Here is a 20,669-nt window from a genome sequence, read left to right as displayed (position 1 = left end):
AGGAAGGAGGAAGCATCCATGCCTCCCTGCCAGCACAGTCCAACTGGGATGTGAAGGCTCTGACTGCCCCCCAGGTCCGTTTGGGAACCCACACTGAAGCAGGGGCAACTTGTTAGGATGGATTAGTGGCCGGTCTCGCCCTGGCACGGGTGAGTGATCTGTGCCACTCTTCTCCCAGGCGGGCCCCACCTCGAGCTTCTCGCTCATCTGCTCTGTTGCCCTCCCCGCTCTTGCCTGGTTCAGACTCGCCCTGTGCGGCGGGCATGCTATCAGTCCCCAGCAGCAGTGCTGGCAATCTTCTGGCGCCACCTCTGCAGCTCACGGTTTCAGGCGCAGGGCTGCGTGGGGGTCCAGGGAGCAGGCCCACCCATGGATAGGGCCAGCTGGGCGCCAGGTCAAGGCTTGGCGCACAGGGTGTCTCTGCTTCCCTGAGGGTACCTGGGGGGCCAGGGCAAGGAAAGGAGGAGGCCCAGAAGGAGGGAGAGAGGAGGGAGGGAGGGAGAGGGAGGAAGAAGGGAGAGAAGGCAGAGGGAGAGAAGGGGGAGGGAGAGAGGGAAGGGGGAAGGAGGGGGAAGGAAGAGAGGGGAGAGGGAGAAGTAGGGAAGAAGGGGGAGAGAAGGAAGGAGGGGGAGAGAGAGGGGAGAGGAAAGAGAGGGAGGGTGAAGAAGAGAGGACGAGGGGGAGGGGGGAAGGAGAGGGGGAGAAGGGAAAGAGAAGGGGGAAAAGAGGGAGGGGGAGGGGGGAGAGAGGGGGAAGGAAGAAGGTGGGGGGGGAGAGAGGGAAGGAGGGTGGAAGAAGAGAGGGAAGGGGGAAGGAGGGGAGAAAGGGAGTGGAAGAGGAGGGGTGGAGGAGAAAGTGGAAAGCAGCTACAAGTCACTGGCAACTTCTCCATCGCCCTGCCCCGTAGCATGGTGCCACCCATTCCCCTCCACACCCTCCTGCCCTGCAGATGACAAAGGAGCCAGGGGCCCCCCACACTGAGAGCAGCCAGCCACACCACCTTACCCCTCCGCAGAAAATCATGGAGTTGTTATTCCTCTCGCTGTCCCCACATCCTGCTGCCACTGCCCCCACCTGCCCAAGCAACCTCCACGTGGTCCGGCGGCGCAGACCATGCGGCCTGCTGGGCCTCCCTGTCCCGGGCCCCGAGTTTCTCCTGCGCCTGAGTGGAAACATCCCTCAAGGCTATGCACTTAACTCCCAGGACTGAACTAGTCTCAGTGCACGTGGCCTTGGCCTTCACACCAGCAAAGGGGCCTCCCAGCAACATGGCTCAGTTGGGCCTGATCCTTCACCTTCGGGGAGGCTCCTGGCTCAGAAGAATCCTCTTGGAAGCAGAACTCGGCCACTAATCCAGGCTTCTGATCTAAAAGTGCCCATGGAAACACAATAGCCCAGAGCCCCGTGGCCTCTGCTCTCAGGAGAGCCCCTGCTTCCCACTCCCAGCCCAGCACCACAGCCCTCAGGGGATGAAACCAGGGTTTCTGGGAAACAAGGGTCATTCCCCACCCCCACAGCCCTGAGGGGGCTCGGAATCTGGTGGGGGACTCAGTTCCTCTAGACGCTGGCCCCACACTGTCAAGAAAAAGTGCATATACTTAGAAAGTCCCTGCTCGCCAGGTCTGGGAGGCAGAGCGGCGCCTCAGAAAAGGCCACCCAAAGTGATCCACATTGTACAAGTTTGGGCACCTAAGTGTTAACTCTCTAGACACTTTCCACGTGGAGCAGGCTTCATTGCAAGAAGACGTGGGAACAAGATGGCAGACCCGCAAACACGCTATCCTCTCCCACCCCCACACATCTCCCCACCGCCCACGCTTCCAGAGCATTTACTACATCCGCACTGGGGACAGAGGGTGGACAGGACAGGACAGAACCGATTGCTGCGCTCTCAGGCCTTGCTGGTGAGAAAGCGATGCGGGCATGGTTTCAGTTGGGAGTGGGGGTCAGGGAAGCCCTCTCGGAAGAGCCCGTTGAGAAGTGGCCGTTGAGAAGTGGCCGGAACAAGGCGGAGGAGTGAGCCATTCTTCTGGAGGGGAGAGTGTTCTGATACCAGGCAGAAGGCAGGTAACAGGTAACGGACAGGCGGGTGGGCCAGAAGCCGGGAGATGACAGACGAGCTGCCCTCCTTGTGCTGCCTGATGGTGTGAACTCTGAGCTCAGGGAGGGCGGCAGCAGAGCACCCAGGACTTGAAGGAAGCCAAGCTTTCCCAGTGTGTGAGGCAGGGCGGGCTCCTTCTGGGGTGCTGTGTGAACGTACCCCACCCACCCAGGTGACTGTGGCAGAAATCATTCTCCCATTTGCCAGCACAGGAAACCGAGGCTTGGCCAGGCGAAGTGGCAGAGCAACGAGGAGACCCAGGTCTCCTGCCTCTGCCCACAAGCCTTGGTGAGCCATTTCAGGAACCGCTGGAGGCAGTGATGGCAGCTTTTGACTGTCACCCGCACTCATCTGTCCCCTCCACCCTATGCCTTCATCCTTCCCAGGTTCTTTCCCCCCTTTGCTTAGGATAGGGCTCCTGCCGGGACCCCCTCTCTGCTCCCATCTCTGACCCTGAGCTCTGTGCTCTGGGTCTCTTCATTCCCAGGAACTTAGTGAAACTGGCAGGATTGGGTTCTGGATCCCCAGCCCCCTGATCTGTTGGCTGCTGGAGGAGAGGATGGGGCTCGTCTGTGTAGACACCAGCTCCGGCCAGCCTCGGGCCCACCAACAGGCACAAACCCCCATTGTGAGTTGGCTTCCTGGCCTTGGGCTGTCTTCTAGGCCCCAGGTAGGCAGGGCTGCTGAGAAAGGACCACCCGACGGGCTGTGTGTGTGGTGGGGGACACATCCAGCAGAAACGTGACTCAACTGTCCCTGAGCACAGTTCCCAGGCCACACCAGCCCTGGCAGGAGGCCCCTTCCCAGGCTGAGGGGAGTGGCCGGCACTCACCCCAGGCTCTGATGCCCTTGGTGGGCTGGCCACCGGCCTGCATTCTGAGACCTTATGCCAGCTATGTGCCTGCATGGCCCCCACTGAGCCGCCTAGGGACTCCACAGGGTTTCTTTCTAAAAGGGAAGCCAGATGAACAATTTTGGTCCTTTGGAATCCTTTTCTCTTTTCTGCCTCTACACCCACTTGGCGAAGACTTGGGTTTGGAAGGTGCTCAGCCCCACCCACAAGGCATGGGTGGGCTCCAAGGAGCCACAGAGGGAATGGCCCGTAATTGGGTGGGCTCTTGGGCTGGTTCTGGGAGTCAGCGGCTCATCCTGGTTGAGGTCATACCCTCACACACCAGCACGCCCTGCATGGCCCGACGGAAATGCCCATTCCTTGGAGCAAGGGCACCCTGCAAGCCAGTGGCAGAGCCTCCCCACCCCACCAGGGCTCACCGAAGATCGGCTCCATCCTCCCCCTCCTGCTCCCTTCCCCTGCCCCCCAGTGTGGCCCTGCCCTCCATTAAACAATAGTGGTGGCCCAGACAGAGCCATGCCAGGTCCTTGAGCTGCTCCTAACTGGTGTGCTGTCATCGGTGTGGCCGACAGGGCCCTTGGTGACTCATGGTAAGGAGGTGGGGCAGGGAGGCGAGGCCTGGCTTTCTGCCGGGCCACAAAGCACTCCTGCCCCTTGCCACAGCCCCTTGGCTGGCCCTGCTGGCCCTCTGTGCCTCACACCCCTTGGTGCCCTGCCTGCAGCTGTGGCCCGTTCCCTCTCCCTCATCCCCCACCAAGTAGGCCCCACATTCTGTCTACCACCTCATAGGTCTCCCTCCAGCCTCGTGGCTTGTCTCCATCCTGCTCTGGGTCACCACCTTCCCTGGTTCAAGGGCTGGCCCTCTTTCTCTCTCCAAGCTGCACTGGCCTACAGAAAGCCACGTCCCCTGTTTCAATCCCCAGCCCCCCATCAAGCCAAAGGCCGCATTCCTTTGGTTGGAAGCCAAAGGACCTTCCAGCTCCTCTCCTGCCCTGGCCCTTTCAGCCGGGCCATGCACTGGTCCACCCATGGCACCACTTGCCCTGCCCTGCACACCCTTCTGTCTCCTCTCCAACTGATGACCTCTGACGAAGTCAAGTGGCAATTCAAGTGGAACGTTCTCCACAAAGTCCCTGCCAAACTTGATTGCTGCTGAGTGTGGAGCCCCACGGCCATTCCTACCCACTCCGCTTGCCGTTGCAATGAGCTGTGAGGGCATCTTTCCTACTCCTGGGGTTGTAAGCTCTTTGAGACACGTGGTTATTGAGTCGCCGGAAGTCCACTGTGCGGTCAGCTCTTGGTGGGGACACGGGCCTGGAGGAGTGAGTGAGTGGGGGCCTAGCCAGACAAGGAGGAGCGGGAGCCTTGGGGGGTGGGATCACCATCACGGAGAGCATGAGGTGGGGCGCAGGGATGACAGGCAGGAATGCCCACAACCCCCAGCAGGCCACTGTCAGCATCCTGGGGGCTCTGCCCCAGCTCCGGGGGTCCCTCAGGTCGAAGACTGTGCCTGTGCTAACCATCCTCACCTTCATGAACTCCACAGGCCATAGAGCAGACAGGAGCCATCAATAAAATCAAGGTCTATCTTGAGGGACTGTTGGCCCCTGTAGAGACCAAACGGCACAGACTCTCGTCTGCCTGGGTTCTCTACGAGCCTGGGCCATGGCCTTCCTCAGTCTGAAAAGGACAGCAGCCATCCCTGAAATGGCCCATAACAGAAGTGAGCGGGCCTATGGGTTCTGCAGGCCTGACAGAGACTTTCCGGCCTGGGCTGGCTGCCTCGAATGGTCTGCAGGCACCCAAAGGGCAGGGGACGTAGCATTTCTGTACTCTTTCATCTTTCAGGCCATAATTGGCTTAACTGAATTGAAAACCCCCACAGAGAAGGACTTGGACCTTCTGCCATTGGTTCCGTCCCAGTACAAATTGGCCAGCACGAGGAGGGGGCCAGAGCAGAGCCCTGTGATGCGTTCCCTGGTCCACCTCACCCTTGCTCCGTGACTCTCAACAGGCTGTTTACTCAGGGGTTGCCACAGAGCTGCAGGAGATCCCCCTAAGTTCAGGCCTTCTGGACCCTTCCCTCCAGTCGGGCCTAGACACCCTGACGCCGCTGCCCCAGGCCCAGGGACTCATGTCCACCTAGCCAGAAACCCAGGAGTCCTCCTCCCCCTGCATGGGCCCTCCCTCGTCACCTCTAGTTGGACTTTGGCAGCTCTCTCAGCACTTCTGATTTAGTCTGCCCAGATCCCCCACTTTGCCTCCTTGACCTCCTCCCCCAAGGCCCTGGGCAGCCCACCACCCTCCAGAAGGCTAGGAGCTTTCTGAATGAGGTGGGGGCACCTCTGTTGCCAGGCTCCTCTCTTTCAGGGCCCCACTCCCAATGCCTCCCTCACTGCACCCTCACAAACACCCCGTGAGGGCGAGGAGACGTCTTTTCTCCATTTCACAGAGAGGGAAACTGAGGCTCAGGGAGGGCCAATGATCCCAGACCTTCTGGCCCTGCCTTCCATGTTCCTGAGGAGAGTCGTGACACCCCAAGCACCTCAGCCCCTTGTCTGCCAGGAGAGGGAAACTTTCTGCTTCCCCAGTGGGCCAGGTCCCACGCTCCGCCAACGGCCTGCTCAGTGCGGGGCCGCCCAGCCCCACCTTTACAGAAGGGACAAGAGATGGAGGATGAAATCCCACTGCCGCGCCCCCGGTCAGAGGTCGCAATGCGTTAGAATTCACCCCATTCTCAACTGTGCAAACACTGTCCCTCTGCAGCCACTAGCCACCACCAGTCTGCAGTTGCTGGGGGCCCACAAGCATCTGTTTCCACGCTGATGATGGGGCGTTTGCTGCCCGGCACCGCTGCCTCCCCAGGGTGCACAGAGCCCACCTGGCAGCACCAGCTGGAAGCCAGGAAGTCCTAGCTCCCCGTGGCGCTCCCAAGTCACTGGGCCCTCAGCCCTCCTGTCAGTAAACTGGTGACAAGAACATTCCCCCGTGTGAGTCGAATGGGCCGATGCCTGAGGGAAAGGGCTGGGTCCTGCTGCCCGGGGGCTTCCACAGGCCCAGGATGCCACACTGTGTGGCAAGAAGGAAGCAGAGCCCAGTATGGGCCGAGTTCCGAGTCCCGTCTGAGGTGGAGTCAGAGGGCAAGAGACGCAGGCCCGAGGGCCCACCCTGCACGTGCCCTCCAGCGCTGCCCTCCTTGAGCACACCACCCACCAGCATCTCCCACCAGACCCACCAAGCAGGGGCTCGCCTTCCAGAAGGACCCAGGGCTCAGCAACATGACTCACTGTGGGGATTCTTTGAAACAACAGCCCCGTCTTCGCTCCACCTCTCGGCACCTGGAGCCTGGGCCAGGCCCCCCAGAAGTGAGAGAGGAAAGGCAGGAGGTCCCGTGGGCTCCGAGCACCTGCAGCAGCCGGCGGGTGCGAGCGGGCAGGGGAGCGGGTGCAGAGGCCCTCGGGACGCCGGTGCCCTGCCCTCTCCTGGGCCTGGTTTGATCCGGGCAGGTGAAGACGGTGGCCCTGGTGCCCCATTAACCCTTGACTTCCCACGCTGCCCCATCCCCCACCAGGCCTTCTCCCTCCTGCCCAGCCCCCGCCCCCTCCCTTCTGCTTGACGCACCTTGGCGACCACCGGGTAGGGGAAAGGAGGGCTCCAAGGACAGGCCTGCATTCAGCCAGGGAGGGAGGGAGGGAGCCCGGGGGAAGGAGCCGAGGCAGAGAACAGCCTCATTAATATTTCAGAGGCGCCGTCACTGCAGCTCCTGGGCCCTCACAGCTCCGCCACTTGTGCTAGTGGAGGGAGGAGGATGGGAAAAAAGAAGGAAATAAAACCGAGAAAACAGATTTAAAGGGACAGGCCCCCCCCCTCCCCGTTCCTTCCTCCCCCTTGTTCCTGGTACAATCTGTGCACACGCCAAGTGGCTCTCGCAGGGAACAGCTTTGGGCAAAAACAATAACAGTAGAAAAGGGTCAACCATTGCCATGGCACCCTCTCCCAAACTCACGCATGCACCCACCCGCTCGCACCTCCACCCCTGCAGGGCTGCCCCTAGGGAGGCCCTGTAATGCTGCAACCAGGGCACCAGGGCCACCTCAGGGACCCACTGGGGATTGCCAGCGAGGCCGAAGGATGCTTCCCATCCAGCGCCGGCCCAGACTCAAGGATCGTCGGTAGCCAGCAGAAAGACAGATGCACAGATTCCAGGCATTGGAAGTCCCCACTAATTAGAGTCCAGCCAAGGAGGATTCTGGAACCCAGAGAAACACAACAACTGTAGATTCCTGGAGGTGGCAGTGACGTGGATTTTACCAGATTCAGCCCCTGCCTTTGGGTGGGTGAACTTCTACAGTATCCCTCACTAACTGATGGCCCAGCGCTTTAGTCTACTCCAGAGTGGCAGATGCCAGACCTGGAGGGGCCGCCTCTCCAACAGGGGACTGTAGAAACGCACAGTTCCAGCTGGAGCTTCACTGTCAGAGGGAGCTGACATCGCGACTCTGTAAAGGCCCCTAGGGGATCTGGAGGCCTAGCCAGGTTTGCTACCACACATTGGCCTGCCTTCAGAAGCTCCAGGGAGGGCCCAGAATGCTCCAGTTAAAATAGGTCCCAATAGAGAATATAAGATGGTGCAGCCGCTATGGAAAACGGTACAGTGGCTCCTCAAAAAGTAAACATACAATCACCATAGGATCCAGCAATCTCACATCTGGGGGTCTACCCAAAAGGATCAAAAGCAGGGTCTCTAAGAGATTTGCACACCCATGTTCACAGCAGCATGATTCACAGTAGCCAAAAGGTGGAAGCAACCCAACTGTCCATCAACAGGGAAACGGATGAACAAAATGTGGTCAATCCATGCAGTGGAATATTATTCAGCCTTAAAAAGGAAGGACATTCTGACACGTGCTACTACCTGGATGAACCCTGAAGACATGCTAAGTGGAAGAAGCCAGCCATGAAAGGACAGATACTGTATGATTCCACCTGTGTGAGGTCCCGAGAGCAGTCAACTTCAACTTCACAGAGACAGAAAGGAGGATGGCGGCTGCGGGGGGGCAGGGTTTCATGGGGACAGAGTTTCAGCTCAGGAAGATGAACAAGTTCTGGATGGTGGGGATGGCTGTGCAGCAATGTGAATGCACTTGATGCCCCTGAACCGTAATCTTAAAAGTGGTTAAAACAGAAGTTTTAGACTACGTATATTTTACCACAGTTAAAAAACCAAACAGGTCCGACCAGCCCTGTTGCTCTGTGTCCAGAGTAGCCTCCCCCGGGGCCCAGCCACACAGTGATCACACAGCCCCATCACCTTGACTGGTGACGGCCAATGATTCTGCCCTTGTGGCTTTAACTTTCAGGAGCATCCCCTACCTGAAATGGAAACCTAAACAGACCCTTCCACACGTGCTCTGCCCCGACCCTTCAGCCTATCAAGTGGCAGAGAAGCCGACGAGCTGTGAGGCCGCGCTTGTGGCAGCCTCTGCCATTGCTCTTACCCTTCTACTTGGCAGAAGTGTGGGCACCGAGTGCCCCCTCTGTCGTTGCTGCTGATATGCATTTCCTCAGAGGCGACGACCCCACCCCATCCTCACAAGGGACCAGAAGGGATGGCCAGGACACTTGGGGAAGGCCCAGCAGGTTCTGTTTATACACTATGGCTTTAGGAGGCACTAACGGACCCCCAGGAGGCTGTGGCAGAGACTTGCTAGACACCCCCCGATTTCTAGTCTCCTCTTCCCACGTGGTATTTGGATTTTAGCTAGGCATCTTGTTATCCAGCTAACAACTATGTTCCCTCAACTTCAGTGCAGCTACACATGACCGTGTGACTATGTCCTGGGATTCCCACAAGAGGGACAGGGAGACGCCTTACTCTCGGATAGCACTAGGGAGAACGAAGGGATAGGGACAGCTTCAGAGCTGTGTCCTTAAAGGGAAGGAATGTGCTCTCCCCTGCCTCTTTCCTCTTTCCTGCCAGCTGGGATGCTGATGTGAAGACAGGAGTAGGAGCAGCTATCTTGCTCCATCTTGCACATGGAATCAGCATCTCGAGGACGGCAACACCACCAAAGGAGCTTGGAACCCCGATGGGCAAGCAACTGTCATACCAGCCCTTGGTTGCCTACCTAGGCTTTTACGTGTGAAAGAAATCAACTTCTCTCTTGTCGATGCCTCTGTTAAGCTGGGTCTCTGTTAAAGAGGTCAAGTCCATCTCCTAGGCAATTCCGGTGCACAGGGAGGAATGCACCCTCAGGCACCAGGTACAATGCCTGCCTTCCGTCTGTGTCCAAAACCAGCGCTGGCTCTGGGAAAGCCAGAGGCCTCCTCTAAGTCTCCATGAGCTACAAGCCCCCACACTTCCAGGGGCTCCCTGGGCTCCCTCTCACCTATGTCATTTGACATTGTCCTAGAAGTTCTTGCCAAAGCAGAAGATGACAGACCCATCAGAAGATTGAAGAGAGAGACAGAACGACCATCTGGCCAGAGGCAAGGCGGAGCTTTGGTGGAACTATGCGCTCCTTCTGGGCTACGAGCCTGTAAGGCTGGGAGAGTGACTGTCCCCACTTTATAGCTGAAACCACTGAGGAACAGAGAGGTTAAAGAGCTCACTCAAGGTCACACAGTGAACTCGGGTGGTCTGGCTCCAGAGAATTCTGCATTGTTCCTCTGACAAGTGACTGCCCAGGAAACCCCAGAAAAGCAATGAACACATGATTAAACCAACGAAAAGAGTTCAACAAAGTGACCAGACAGGAAAGCTGTCCCCATAACCCTCACGGTTTGGGAGTACTGGCATTGGAGCCAGGCCTGGCTGTGCGAGCTGGCACAAGTCAGTCAGCCTCTCTGGGTCTCCACTTTTGAATCTGGGAAATGGATCCTTGTTCCTCCTGGCTGGGTTAGTGTGAGCTCCGAGGACAGGGCACTACCACATACACATACCTAGGAAGGTCCCCTGGGGGTCCATTTCCCTGGAATGGGGAAAGGTTCATCAGATCTTCTCCAGGAAGATGAGTGACGAGAATGCTCCTTGTTGAGTCAGTCTGCCTGCCATGCCAGCCATCCCTCTGCCTGCCCTGAAGCCCTGAGCTCTCTCTGAGCCCATTTGGACCCCAGAATTCACAGGTCAGGACCAGCCTCCACCAGTGAGGCCAGAACATTCCCTTGGCCAAGGGCTGACCCCATGTACCTCAGATGTTATCCCATTTCTGGGGCCATCCTCAAGCCGGCTCGGGCCTTGCATTCTTCCTGGAGAGCGCTAGGCACTGTGCCCCAGGATGCTTCCTGAGGGAAGTCCACACTCCCACATGGGTAGCCCTCACAGCACAGAGTGCCCCTGGGTCCCAGAGGGAAGTTGGAAGCCGCTTTCTGGCTGGGGCCTTGAAGTGTCATTATGGGGGTCATGACTCTACCCTGGGAGGGCCAGTCATTTGTTTCCTGCCAGAGAAGCCAAGACTGGAGAAGGAAAGTGCAAGAGAGCAGGAGAGGGAGAAGCCGATGGGCAGGAAGCATAATGACACTAATTATCCAATTACAGCGAGCCGCGTGCCCAGAGAGCTGCATTGCAGCATGGAGCCTGAGCCAGCGCGCCCCCCCCCCCCCCCCCCCCCCCCCCCCGCGCTCGTGGTCTGCCTGGCTCTGGCCCATGCCTCTTCTGCTTCATCCCCAGAGCAGGTGGCGGGCAGTGAGGTCTTGGCCTGCCCTGCAGAGCGTGGCCTGACCTGTGGTCTCAGGAGTGGCGGGGGGAACGCAGAAACACCACGGCAAAGGGGCAGAGAACACCTATGTGGAGTCTGGGAGGTAGCGGGCTCCTGTCCTCCGGGCCTTCATAGTCAGAGAACACATGGGCAATCCTCCCCCGAGTCTCCCCAGCTCTGTCCAGGGCACCACGCTGCCCACCCCTGCCGGCTTCCCATCCCTGAAGCCAGCTCCAAGCCACCGGAAGCAGCCAAGGCCTAAACAGGTAATTGAGGAAATTACAGACAGCTGGAGGCCATGGGACACTACAGGCCCAGGGTTGACTAAACCAGGAGACTGCCAGGACATACATGTGTCCTCCTGGGGACAGGCTCCATAAGGGCTCTATCGTGGGTCCTGGTGGGGAGAGGATCTGGTTTCTGAAAACAGGCTGAAACAGGCTTGGGGGGACTCATCAGGTTAAGGTCAGGGGCTAGGGGCACTGCCAGGAAGGGAGAGGCAGTAAAAGAGCCCAGAAGGCTGGGCCCCATGGCGAGGTGGGGGCTAGCTTGGGCTCTACCAGCGGGGCTCTGATCGCTGGCAAAGTCAGCTTCCTTGTGTCCCTCGTAGACCCCAGCTTGGCTCAAGGTTAGAGCCAGGTCCAGTAACCGGGCTGACTCCTCCACAGAGCCAACTCGACGTGGAGAAGGAGCTGACAAGGACCGTCACCAGAGAAGGACCCTAGACACAGGCCACTCTGAGCACCCAGAAAAGACCCAGGCCTTGGGCATTCCTTTGGGAGGGGAGAACAGCAAGGTGCTGGGTGGAGCAGAGAAGACCTGTTCAGAGGATGCCTCAGAAGCTGCAGCCCAGGAAGGGGCATCTACAAGGCTTCCATGCTCTTCTTCGGCATCCTTACTAACTCCAACTGGCAGCGACAGCAGGACCTGAAGGTCACCAAGGGCCTGGCTGCCGTCTGAATCACACGGACCGAGCCCTGATGGGTCCTGAAAGGCTATTTTTGATGGCAGACTCAGGGACACAAATTCAGAAGCATTTCCAGTAAAGTCCTGAGAGGACACCACAAAGCTCCTGCAGGCCCAGCGGGTGCTTGGAGGCAGTGAGGCATCATGCAGAGGCAGGAGGGCCCCTCTCACGTGAGGCCACCTCGACGACGACAACAACATGGGGTCTGAGTCTCCCCCTTAGAATGTCCCACGCCACGGCCCAGCGGCCGAGGAGCCCAGGGCCACGGTAGGGAGGGAGCAGATGGGGTTGGGGGGTGCCCAGGATGGGCCTGCATCCCTCCCTCCTGCCCTGCTCCAGGTGCTGGGCCACGGCAGGTGGGGGTGTCCCTCTGACAGCAGGCCGCCTGCTGCCGGGGCAGTGCTCAGGGACCGCCTGGCCCTGGACCACGCACATCCCTCCCAGGCCCGTGTTCAAACCAAGACAGGACATTCAGCTCCGAGTTCTTCCAGGAGGAATGGAGCAGAGGTCCGTAGGAGGGTAGGTATCAGGGAAGGTCCCCTGGGCCTGGTGAGGCAGGGCCCAAATGCGGCTCAGGAAGCGGGGGCCCGGGCTGTTTCCTATGCTGTGCACTGAGGCCAGACTGGTCCACTCTGCAGAAGGGCCCTCCCTGTGCAGTCATGTCCTATGCCACCATCATGGCCTGAGCCATTGATTGTGGGGACGGACAGTGGTTCTGCAGAGAGGCCGCCGCTACACAGGCCTCAACCCCGGTCCAGGGTTTGCATCCACACGCCAGCATGCAGGGACTCCGAGTGTCAGGATAGCCCAGGGACTGACGACGTTCCCAAGCCAGTCGGGAAAAGTGGCCACGGTAGCTCCTTTGAATCTGCCTTCATTCGGGGTAGGCTGGAGACGTGACTCCCAAAGGAAAACAGAAAGACCAAAGCCCCGTGCTCAAGCCCACAGCAGCCGGAATGGAGCCGGCCAGCGGTGGCGCCCCATCTCCCCGTCCCTTCCTCAGTTGCCAGCTTTGTTTTTTGGTTTCTTAATCAGGAGGGTCTGGTGTTCCCTCCTCAGCTGAGGGCCTTCGCTTCTGCTCACGCTCTCCTGCCCACACCTGCATCCCCCTGTGTGCCTCCGGTAGGAAACCTCGCAGGGTCTGCGGAGAGCAAGACCCCTGAGTCCTGGGGAGGCACCTGCTGCTCCGAACTCTAAAGAGGTCCAGAGACTGCCTGGCCGAAAGCTTGATTTGGGGGAAGGTGGGAAGCGGGCCTGACAAACGGTTCTAACGTTCAGCGGACGGACAAAGAGGCAAGCGAGAAGAGCAAAGTTCTGTTTCGCTTTAAGATTACTGAGGTGGGACCCCCAGGCCACGGAGCAAAAGATACAAGGTGCAAGAAAGAAGCGCACGTTGCCGGCAGAGGAGCCCACCGGCGGGTCCTGGGACGGGACAGTCAGCCTAGAACAGGATTACTCCACATCACACATTAGCCAGGGGACAAATGATTCCATAAAAGAAATGGGGGCACTGGGTTAGCACTCGGGAAAACGATGTCCCTTAGAGCCTCACCTCATACTATTCCCCAAGACAGATCTCCTTTGGATTAAATAAGGTTCGGCAAGCTATGGCCTGAGGGCCAATCTGGCAGCTAAGTGTTTTTGTGAATAAACTTTTACTGGCACGCAGCCACGCCCGTTCACCTCTGTGGTGTCTGCGTTCATGCTCTGATGCGGAGTCGAACAGTCCGGACAGAGACCATGTGGCTCGAAAAGTAGAAAATATTTACTATCTGACCTTTGCAGAAAAAGTTTGCACACCCCTGGATTAACGAGTTAAACATCTTAAAAATGCATAGACACACACACACATACGGCAAATCCAGAAATGGATAGTTCTCAGATTTCTGTAAGAGATTTTGTAAGCAATAGAAGAAACCACAAAAAACAGTGAGATAGAAAGTGCTTACCTTTGGCATGAAAATATTAAAAGGCAAAAAACAAAGAGGTTTTAAAATTATTTGCAACAGTATGCTAAATTGTCACTATGTTTCATGCATAAAGTTTATTCAGACCCACAGGAGAAACACCAGGACCTCGGTAAATACCAGGGAGGAAGAGAAAAAAAATCCCTAAAAGAAGAGCCACAATCGTCAGCACGCAGACAATCGTGCACCCTCACGGATGTTCGAGAGATGGAAACTGAAGCCACACTTCGGCAGGTCGTTGGATTGGAATACCTAACGCTGGTGGGCTGCGGGGAGCATGCCCTTTAGACACACAGAAAAGCCCTTTGGGGGAAGAATTTGGCAGAAAGTGCTCCTGTCTGGGCAGTCTCTCCTCAGGACGGGACGAGCATCACCCACCACGGCGCTCAGCAGAGCCTCATATATGACAGCAAGACAAATCTGCTGGTCTGGATCTCCACAAAGAGCCAAATAATTAAGTGAATTGCAATCTCTTGGGAGAATATTATGCAGCCATTAAAAATCGTAATTCCAGCCCGGAGGACCACCCTGATACATCCAGGGTGCTTGATAAAGAGCTGTCGGACGAGCCAATGACCCTTTGTAGTTCCTTCTTTGCACCGTTCAAGTTCTTTCTTTATTTTTGCAATAAGTACTGTGTGCTTTCACAATCTTACAAAAATTAAACTATATCCATTTTGGAAAAAAATTCATTTAGGAAGGGATTATATTAATAAAGGAGATGCTTATGTGAAGTAACCAATAGATTACACAATTGTGCCACCGGTACAATGACAGTAATGTGAAAATAGCCCACGCAAAGGGATGAAGTGGAAACTGGTCCTACCGAGTGGAAACACTGGCTGCATTCAGTGACGGGACGGAGGGTCCTGTGTCTTCTACTGCTCTGTGTCTTATGCATTTTCTATAAAGATCACGCGTGTTAAGAGCATTATTTTTAAGTGGAAAAAGAAACATGTTTTTAAAAACCCAAGAGCCTCGGCCCTCTGTGCAGAGCTGCTGGGGCCCCTCCAGCATGCCCAGGGGAGTGAGCCTGAGCACACGGCGGGGCCTCATCAGGGAGCAGGCCAGGGCCGGGTTTGCCCCAGGCTGGCATGCCAGGGCCGCAGGAGTCGGCATGTGGCCAGGCCAGGCCCGGCATCCCCACTGCGTGGCAGGCTGCTCCCAGAGTGAGGCGCTCTCCTGCCTCCCTCGCCCACATTTGTGGGAGCATCTGGGCCAGGCCTTGGCGAGTGTGGCAAAGGCCCTTAGACTCTCCAAGGGGAGGACAGGCTGCCCTGAGGCATCCACACCCGCCTGACCCATTCCCTTTCAAGCAGCCGTGGCAGAGCACAGGAACAGCCTCAGGGTCTGTGTGAGGATTTGGGTCTGCATTGGCTCTAAAGCAGTGCCGTGTGACGGAACCTTCTGGACTGATAGAAATGTTCTCTGTTTGCACCGTCTGATATAGCAGCCACCAGCCACGTGTGGCTACTGAGCACTTGAAATGTGGCTAGTGCGACTGAGAGACTGAATTTTGAATTTTACTTCACTTTAATTAAATTGCCGCTTGTGGCTAATGGCTACTGCATTGGACCGCACAGCTCTAGAAAGTGCCTCAAGATTGTGGCTGCAGGAAAGAACTTCCCATTTGAATAAAAGAGTTCTTTTACTGAGGGACCCACTACAGAACATCGAAGCAGGCTCAGGACCCCTCTGAATAAGGTGCTCCCCAAGGACACGGACCACAGCACCCCGTTCGCACAGCTCTGCTTTGGACCCACGTCTCCGGAAACCTCTTGTGCTCTGAGTCCCCTGCCAGTCCTCGGAGGTCGGAGTCAGGAGAAACCTCCAGCCCTTTTCTCTCCCCTGGGCCTTTCCACCTGGCCCTGTGGCTCTGGTTTGGGTTCTGCCACCTACTCAGCCATGCGACCTTGGCCTCGTCCCCTGCCCAACCCTGGGCAGTCAGGACGCCTGGCCTTTGCTCCTCCATCTGAGATGCTCTTTCCCTCTGCGCTGGTGATGTGTGGGCTCAGCTCCTGCTCTCCAGGCGGCACTCCCAGGCCCGCTTCCAGCACCTCCCACCCAACAGAAGGTGCACAGGCAGGGGAGGGCTTTCCAGCCGGGCACCACTTGGCCTGGCTTCTGCCAGTGTAGCCAGGGTGGGGAAGACAGGAACAGTGAGGAGCTGGGGCCCCAGCTAAAGAAACGGCTTTCTGGGAAATGGTGGGGGTGGGGAGGAGACATCTGCACGTTCCAGGTCTCTGCCTGCCATGCCCAGCAAAGTCACAGCCAGAGCCCAGCACCTGGGCTCATCTCAGAGATGGCACTGGTGAGGCTCCCAGGCAGCACACCCTCAATTAGATTTAAGTGTCTGCCATCAGTGCCACAGCCCAGGTCCCCATCTATCAGCTGCTATTTACACACACTGAGATCGTGCCTTCGTAGGGATGCCCTGGAGGGGCCACGCAGAAGACTTAAACTAAAGAGCAAATCGTTCCCCACCTGGCTTCACACTGATGTGAATCCACGGTTTGTCTATTTCTCTCAGTGGATAGATGGGGGCGCAGGTGGCTCAGGTTCTGAGCTGCAGGGTCTTCCAAAGAAGGCCCTCGACAATCGGCTCATATGCACAATACCCCATTCTGCTGAGTTTAGCACAGACTTCTAGAGTCTATGGAACTAGTGGCTACATGTGCAGACCAGACTCAGGAGCCTGAAGGCCTGCCTTCCAATCCTGGTTTTACCACCCACTGGCTGTGTGACCTTGGGCAGCTTGCCCTACCCCTCTGGGCCTCAGTCTACTCACCTGCAAAATGGGGATAGTAACAGCCCTTGCTTCATTTTATTATTGTTTCAATGAAGTGAGGGAATGTCTGTGAAGCACTGAGAACAGTGTCTGGCACAAGACGAGTGCCCTTATTATTATCACTGTCATTACTGACATTATGTGATGTGCTAGTAGCCTCTGATGGAGACAGCGGCCATCGGTGAGAAATACATGCTCCCAGTTTAAAATCGGAAGGGAGTGCAATGGGCACGGCCCATGTGTGTGCTGACAACTCACTCTGTCAGGTGGGAGGAGGAAGCTGGGCCTGGCTTTGCTGGCTTCAAGAGTCCCAATGGAAGCTCAGCTCTCAAAGCCCCCAGGGGCCCAGGGCACACTCATCTTGTCCACCAGGAAGGCAAGGGACCCCTCTGTGTAAGCCACGCTGTGAGAGGTGGCGGGGGCCACAGCTGACCCCAGCACCCTTCTACTGCCTCCCTGGCTGAGAGAAGATGTCCTGGGACACAGAGCACTCACTGACTCACGGCCCCGGCCTCTCCCTGCTCACTTGCAAGTGATTCAACCTCCGAAGCTGCAGCTCAGAATCCTGAAATGTCAGCAGAGTCTGCCGAGGCCCACCCCCACCCTCCCCAGACCCGGAGCAGAGAAGGGACTTGGCCAAGGACACAAAGACCATCAGGTCCGGAGCTGGCACCAAATCCGAGAGCCCCTGACCTAGGCCAGGACACCTTCCACAGGCCTTCCTTGCCCCTCCAGGGCCTGCTGCAGCGTCTCTGCCGCCTGGCATTGTAGCTCTCTCCGCAGAGCGCTCTTAGCCTCGGGGACTTCCTTCCCCAAAGGACTGGCTCTCCTTCTGGCTCTGTGCAAAGCCCCCTCCCACGCCACCCCAGTTCCATCTGCCTGCATTATCTGCCACCCCCCCCCCACTTCTGTGCCAGAGCCGCCTGCCCCTTTGCTCAAACCACCTGGCAATGCTGGGCACGGACCAGGTTGATCTGATCAAGACTAGCTGTGTCCTTCGCCCTCCCTCTCCTCGAGGCCAGCAGCAGGGACAATCAATGCCCTGGAGTCCCTTCCGGCTGGCTTGCTCTCCAGGGGCCAGCTATACCCTTGGATCCTCGGCCAAGGCCGGCAGGGGCTCTGGCAGTCCCCAGTCCTCCCTTCTGCAGGTCAGTTCAGGTGGGAGTTCCCACTGCCTGGGTCTGAATCCCAGCTCTCCTCTCACGAGCCACATGGCCTTGGTTTCATCAGCTGTGAAAGGGGTGATGACAGCAGTGGCTCACATATGGCGTTGATGGTGAGACTCAGCCGGAGGGTCCAGGAACCTGCTCAGAACCATGGCTGGATGTGGGAGGTGCTCCCCCTGCCAGGCCCATGGCAGTGTCCCCAGCCATCAGCCCATCCAGTCAATGCAGGTCCAAGTCTCTTCCCCTCTTGGAACCTCAATTATCCCATTTGAAAATGGGGACAAAAATCCAGGCTTTGCCTCCCTCACTGGGTGATTCTGCAGATTCAGTGAGGTCAAGGTCATGAATGTACCATACAGAACCTGTGCCCACTCTGAGCCAGGCCTGTGCTGGGTACTCCAGCAGCCAGTGCCGATTGATAGCCAGTCCCTGCCTTAAGATGCCCACAGACTAGGTAGGGGCGACGGCAGGGGGAAGAGCACAGAGCTAGCGGGCAAATGAGGAAGATGCCCGCCAGGCTGGTGCCCAAGTCCTTGCAGGGAGCCAGAGGACACTGGGACGGCCAGGGTCAGGCTGGACTCCACCCTGCGACCAGCAGGGCCCCACTTTAGGTTGGAGGCCCAGTGACCTCATCTTTGAAATACCAAGTGGCCATACTCCTCGGCCCCAGCCCAGGGAGTGTCTGGCACCTGGTTGAGGGATGCTGGCCCTGCCCTGCCCCTTGAGGGAGTGTTTCCACACTCTCCCAACCCTCACCTGGCCTTCACCCCAGGCTCCCTGCAGTTTTGCCCTGCCCAGATGCCCTGCCCTACCCCCACCTGCCACCCCTCCTCAGCCGGCCCAGCCGCTGAGCCCTGCAGGGGCCAGCAGAAGAAAGGAGACCAGGTCCTAGAGAGAGAATTCGACTGTCCAAGGGGGAAACCCAGGGCTCCCCCATCTGGGAGATGCCACACCAGCTGCTCAAAATTCCAGAATCCTAAACCTGAGACAACTGAGGCCTGGACAGGAGAAGCCATCCGGCCAAGGTCACACAGGTGAGGAGGGGAGGACAGCTGTGCATGGAAGGATGGAGAAGGAGTTACCCAAGTGTGGCCGGGGTGGCTTGCCGTTGGCACTGCCTATGCGAGTGGGGGGTAGACTGGGTGGCTGTGTGGGCGTGCGGGGGACAGTGTGAGAAGTGTGAGGGTTTCTCAGACAGTGTGTCGGGGGAGCATGACACAGTGTGAGGGCGCGGGGGGGGGGGGAGGGGGTGCCGTGATGCTCTGGGAAGGTGCGTTCGCGCAGCCCGGCTCTCCCTAGGCCGGGCGCTCCCAGCTGTGCCTGCCTGGGACCCTGCCCGCAGCCCCCAGCAGCCTTTTTCCCCAGACACAGATGCGCGTGCGCGCGAGATGCGGGGCGCAGGGTGCGGGGTGCAGAGTGCGGGGCGCTGCCCGCCCGCCCAGGGCCCTGGGGTGACGCGCGGCCAGGGCGCCACAAGGACACGCAGGCCCGGCGTGGGGCGCAGGTGCTGCGGGCGGGGACCCGCGTCCCCCCACCTGCCGGCCGCACCACCTGCCCGGCCGCCCGCCCCGCCCGCCCCCGCCCGCGCGCCCGGGGCACCACTTACCCGGTCATGGGCACGGCCGCCGCCGCGGCCTCGGCTCCGGCGGGTGCTGTCACTGCGGGCGGGCGCCCGGCGGGCAACGATCCGCTCCAAGGACGGAAAGGCCCGGGCACAGGGCAGCCTGGCCGGCGGCGCCGGGCGCGACCCTCCGCGGCAGGCGAGGGCTGCGGCCGAGTGCTCCCCACGCTCCGCACTGGCGACGGCGGGCGACGCGGCGCGCTCGGCTCCAGCCGCAGCTCTGAGCGCGGAGGGAGGGAGGGGGGAGGGGGAGAGGGAGGGAGGGAGGGAGCGAGGGGGGGGAGGGAGGAGGGAGGGAGGAGGGAGCCGGCCGGGGGGGGGCGGGGGCGGCGCAAGGCGCGGGGCCCTCGGGGCTCCGGAGCCACACGCGTGGTGCGCGCCCTTCTGTCCCCCAGGACGCACCGGGGTGTTTGCCCTTCCTGGCCTTGCAGTGCCCCCAGAGGGAGCTGACTGAGGAAGTGGGTGGGCGCTGGAAACTGGGGGCCCTGGCACGCGGGAGCACAGGGAAACAGCGACAAGACAAGCATGTGACTGGGGCACCAGGCTGGGCTTTCTCTCAGGACCCCTGCCCTCTGTCTCCCTGACAGTCCAGTGGGGTATGAAGCTGGTTGCTGATTTGTAGCGTGGGGTCCATAGGCCCCTGTAGCCTCCAAGAGGTTGGTGACCTTCCTGAAACTGTCCCCTGACTGTTGGAAGTACGACATCTAAATGCATTTTCGAGAGGGAAGTTGGAGCTTATGACAGATTCTCAAAGTCAGTGACCCCAAAAGGTTATGAGACAAACATGGTTATACAGGACACAGAGAGAGAGTGCACACAGGTGGACATCTAGAAACAACCACACAGGGACACATACATCCCCTGACATGGATGGAGACAGACCACAGACAAACTCCCACGCAGAGGACCCATAACCACAAAGGCACATAGGCACCTCCGTGGACAGAAACCCAAGCGTGTGCCCATGGACGCCCAGTGGCCAGGCGGGAGCTGGCTGGCCCACGCCATCCGTCTTTAGAGCCCCAAGCATCTCAGCTTCAGGGACAGTGAATGCTTCTGAACCCAGATCAAGCCTCTTCCACCATCTGTGAGCAGCAAGCAGAAGTTAGAGAGGTGGGGGTGGTATAGGAAGGGGGCTGAGTGTGTAAGAAAGAGAAGTGATGGGCCCACGGTGAGCATCCCCATCCTGCACAGGCAGGGCTCAGAGCCCAAGAGTGTGGCAGGTAGAAGAGGCCTGGACACAGCCACAAATTCTTTCTTCCTTGGACAAACAGGGTCCCAGGGCATCCTGGGTGCCAGGCCCACGGTGAGTGCTGGGGATGTAGCAGGGACGACAGAATGGGGAGCTGGCAGGCAGAGAGTGAACATGTGACCACGCAGTTGGGGTAAGGGCCCCGGGAGACCACTGAGCTGGGAGTGGGGCTGGGGGATGAAAGATGGTGCTGGGGGCTCAAGGAAGGCTTCTTTGAGGAGGCGCCACTGTGGTAGAGACCTAAAGGACACAAAGGC

At 58.5% G+C, this 20,669-nt stretch overlaps 1 protein-coding gene across 17 annotated transcripts in view; it reads right to left on the bottom strand.

Moving 5' to 3' along the window:
• Positions 1 to 19,638, bottom strand: part of ATP2B3 (ATPase plasma membrane Ca2+ transporting 3) — a 71,768-nt gene extending 52,130 nt beyond the window's left edge. For 3 of the 17 annotated variants that reach the window (XM_070258473.1, XM_070258462.1, XM_070258467.1), the window contains exons 1-2: positions 6,576 to 6,775; positions 235 to 438 (exon numbers count right to left, since the gene is read on the bottom strand). The gene's annotated coding sequence lies outside the window, so the exon portion shown is untranslated. Of the gene's footprint in view, positions 1 to 234; positions 439 to 6,575; positions 6,776 to 19,145 lie in introns of those variants that run through there. The other 14 variants (XM_070258463.1, XM_070258475.1, XM_070258468.1 and 11 more) reach the window with 11 other exon arrangements.
• Positions 19,639 to 20,669: the final 1,031 nt, after the last annotated feature.

The sequence above is a fragment of the Equus caballus genome, chromosome X (genome assembly GCF_041296265.1).
Source record: "Equus caballus isolate H_3958 breed thoroughbred chromosome X, TB-T2T, whole genome shotgun sequence".
Lineage (NCBI taxonomy): Eukaryota > Metazoa > Chordata > Mammalia > Perissodactyla > Equidae > Equus > Equus caballus.
Note: the sequence above shows the minus strand (reverse complement) of the source record. Positions and strands in the feature narration are given on the sequence as shown.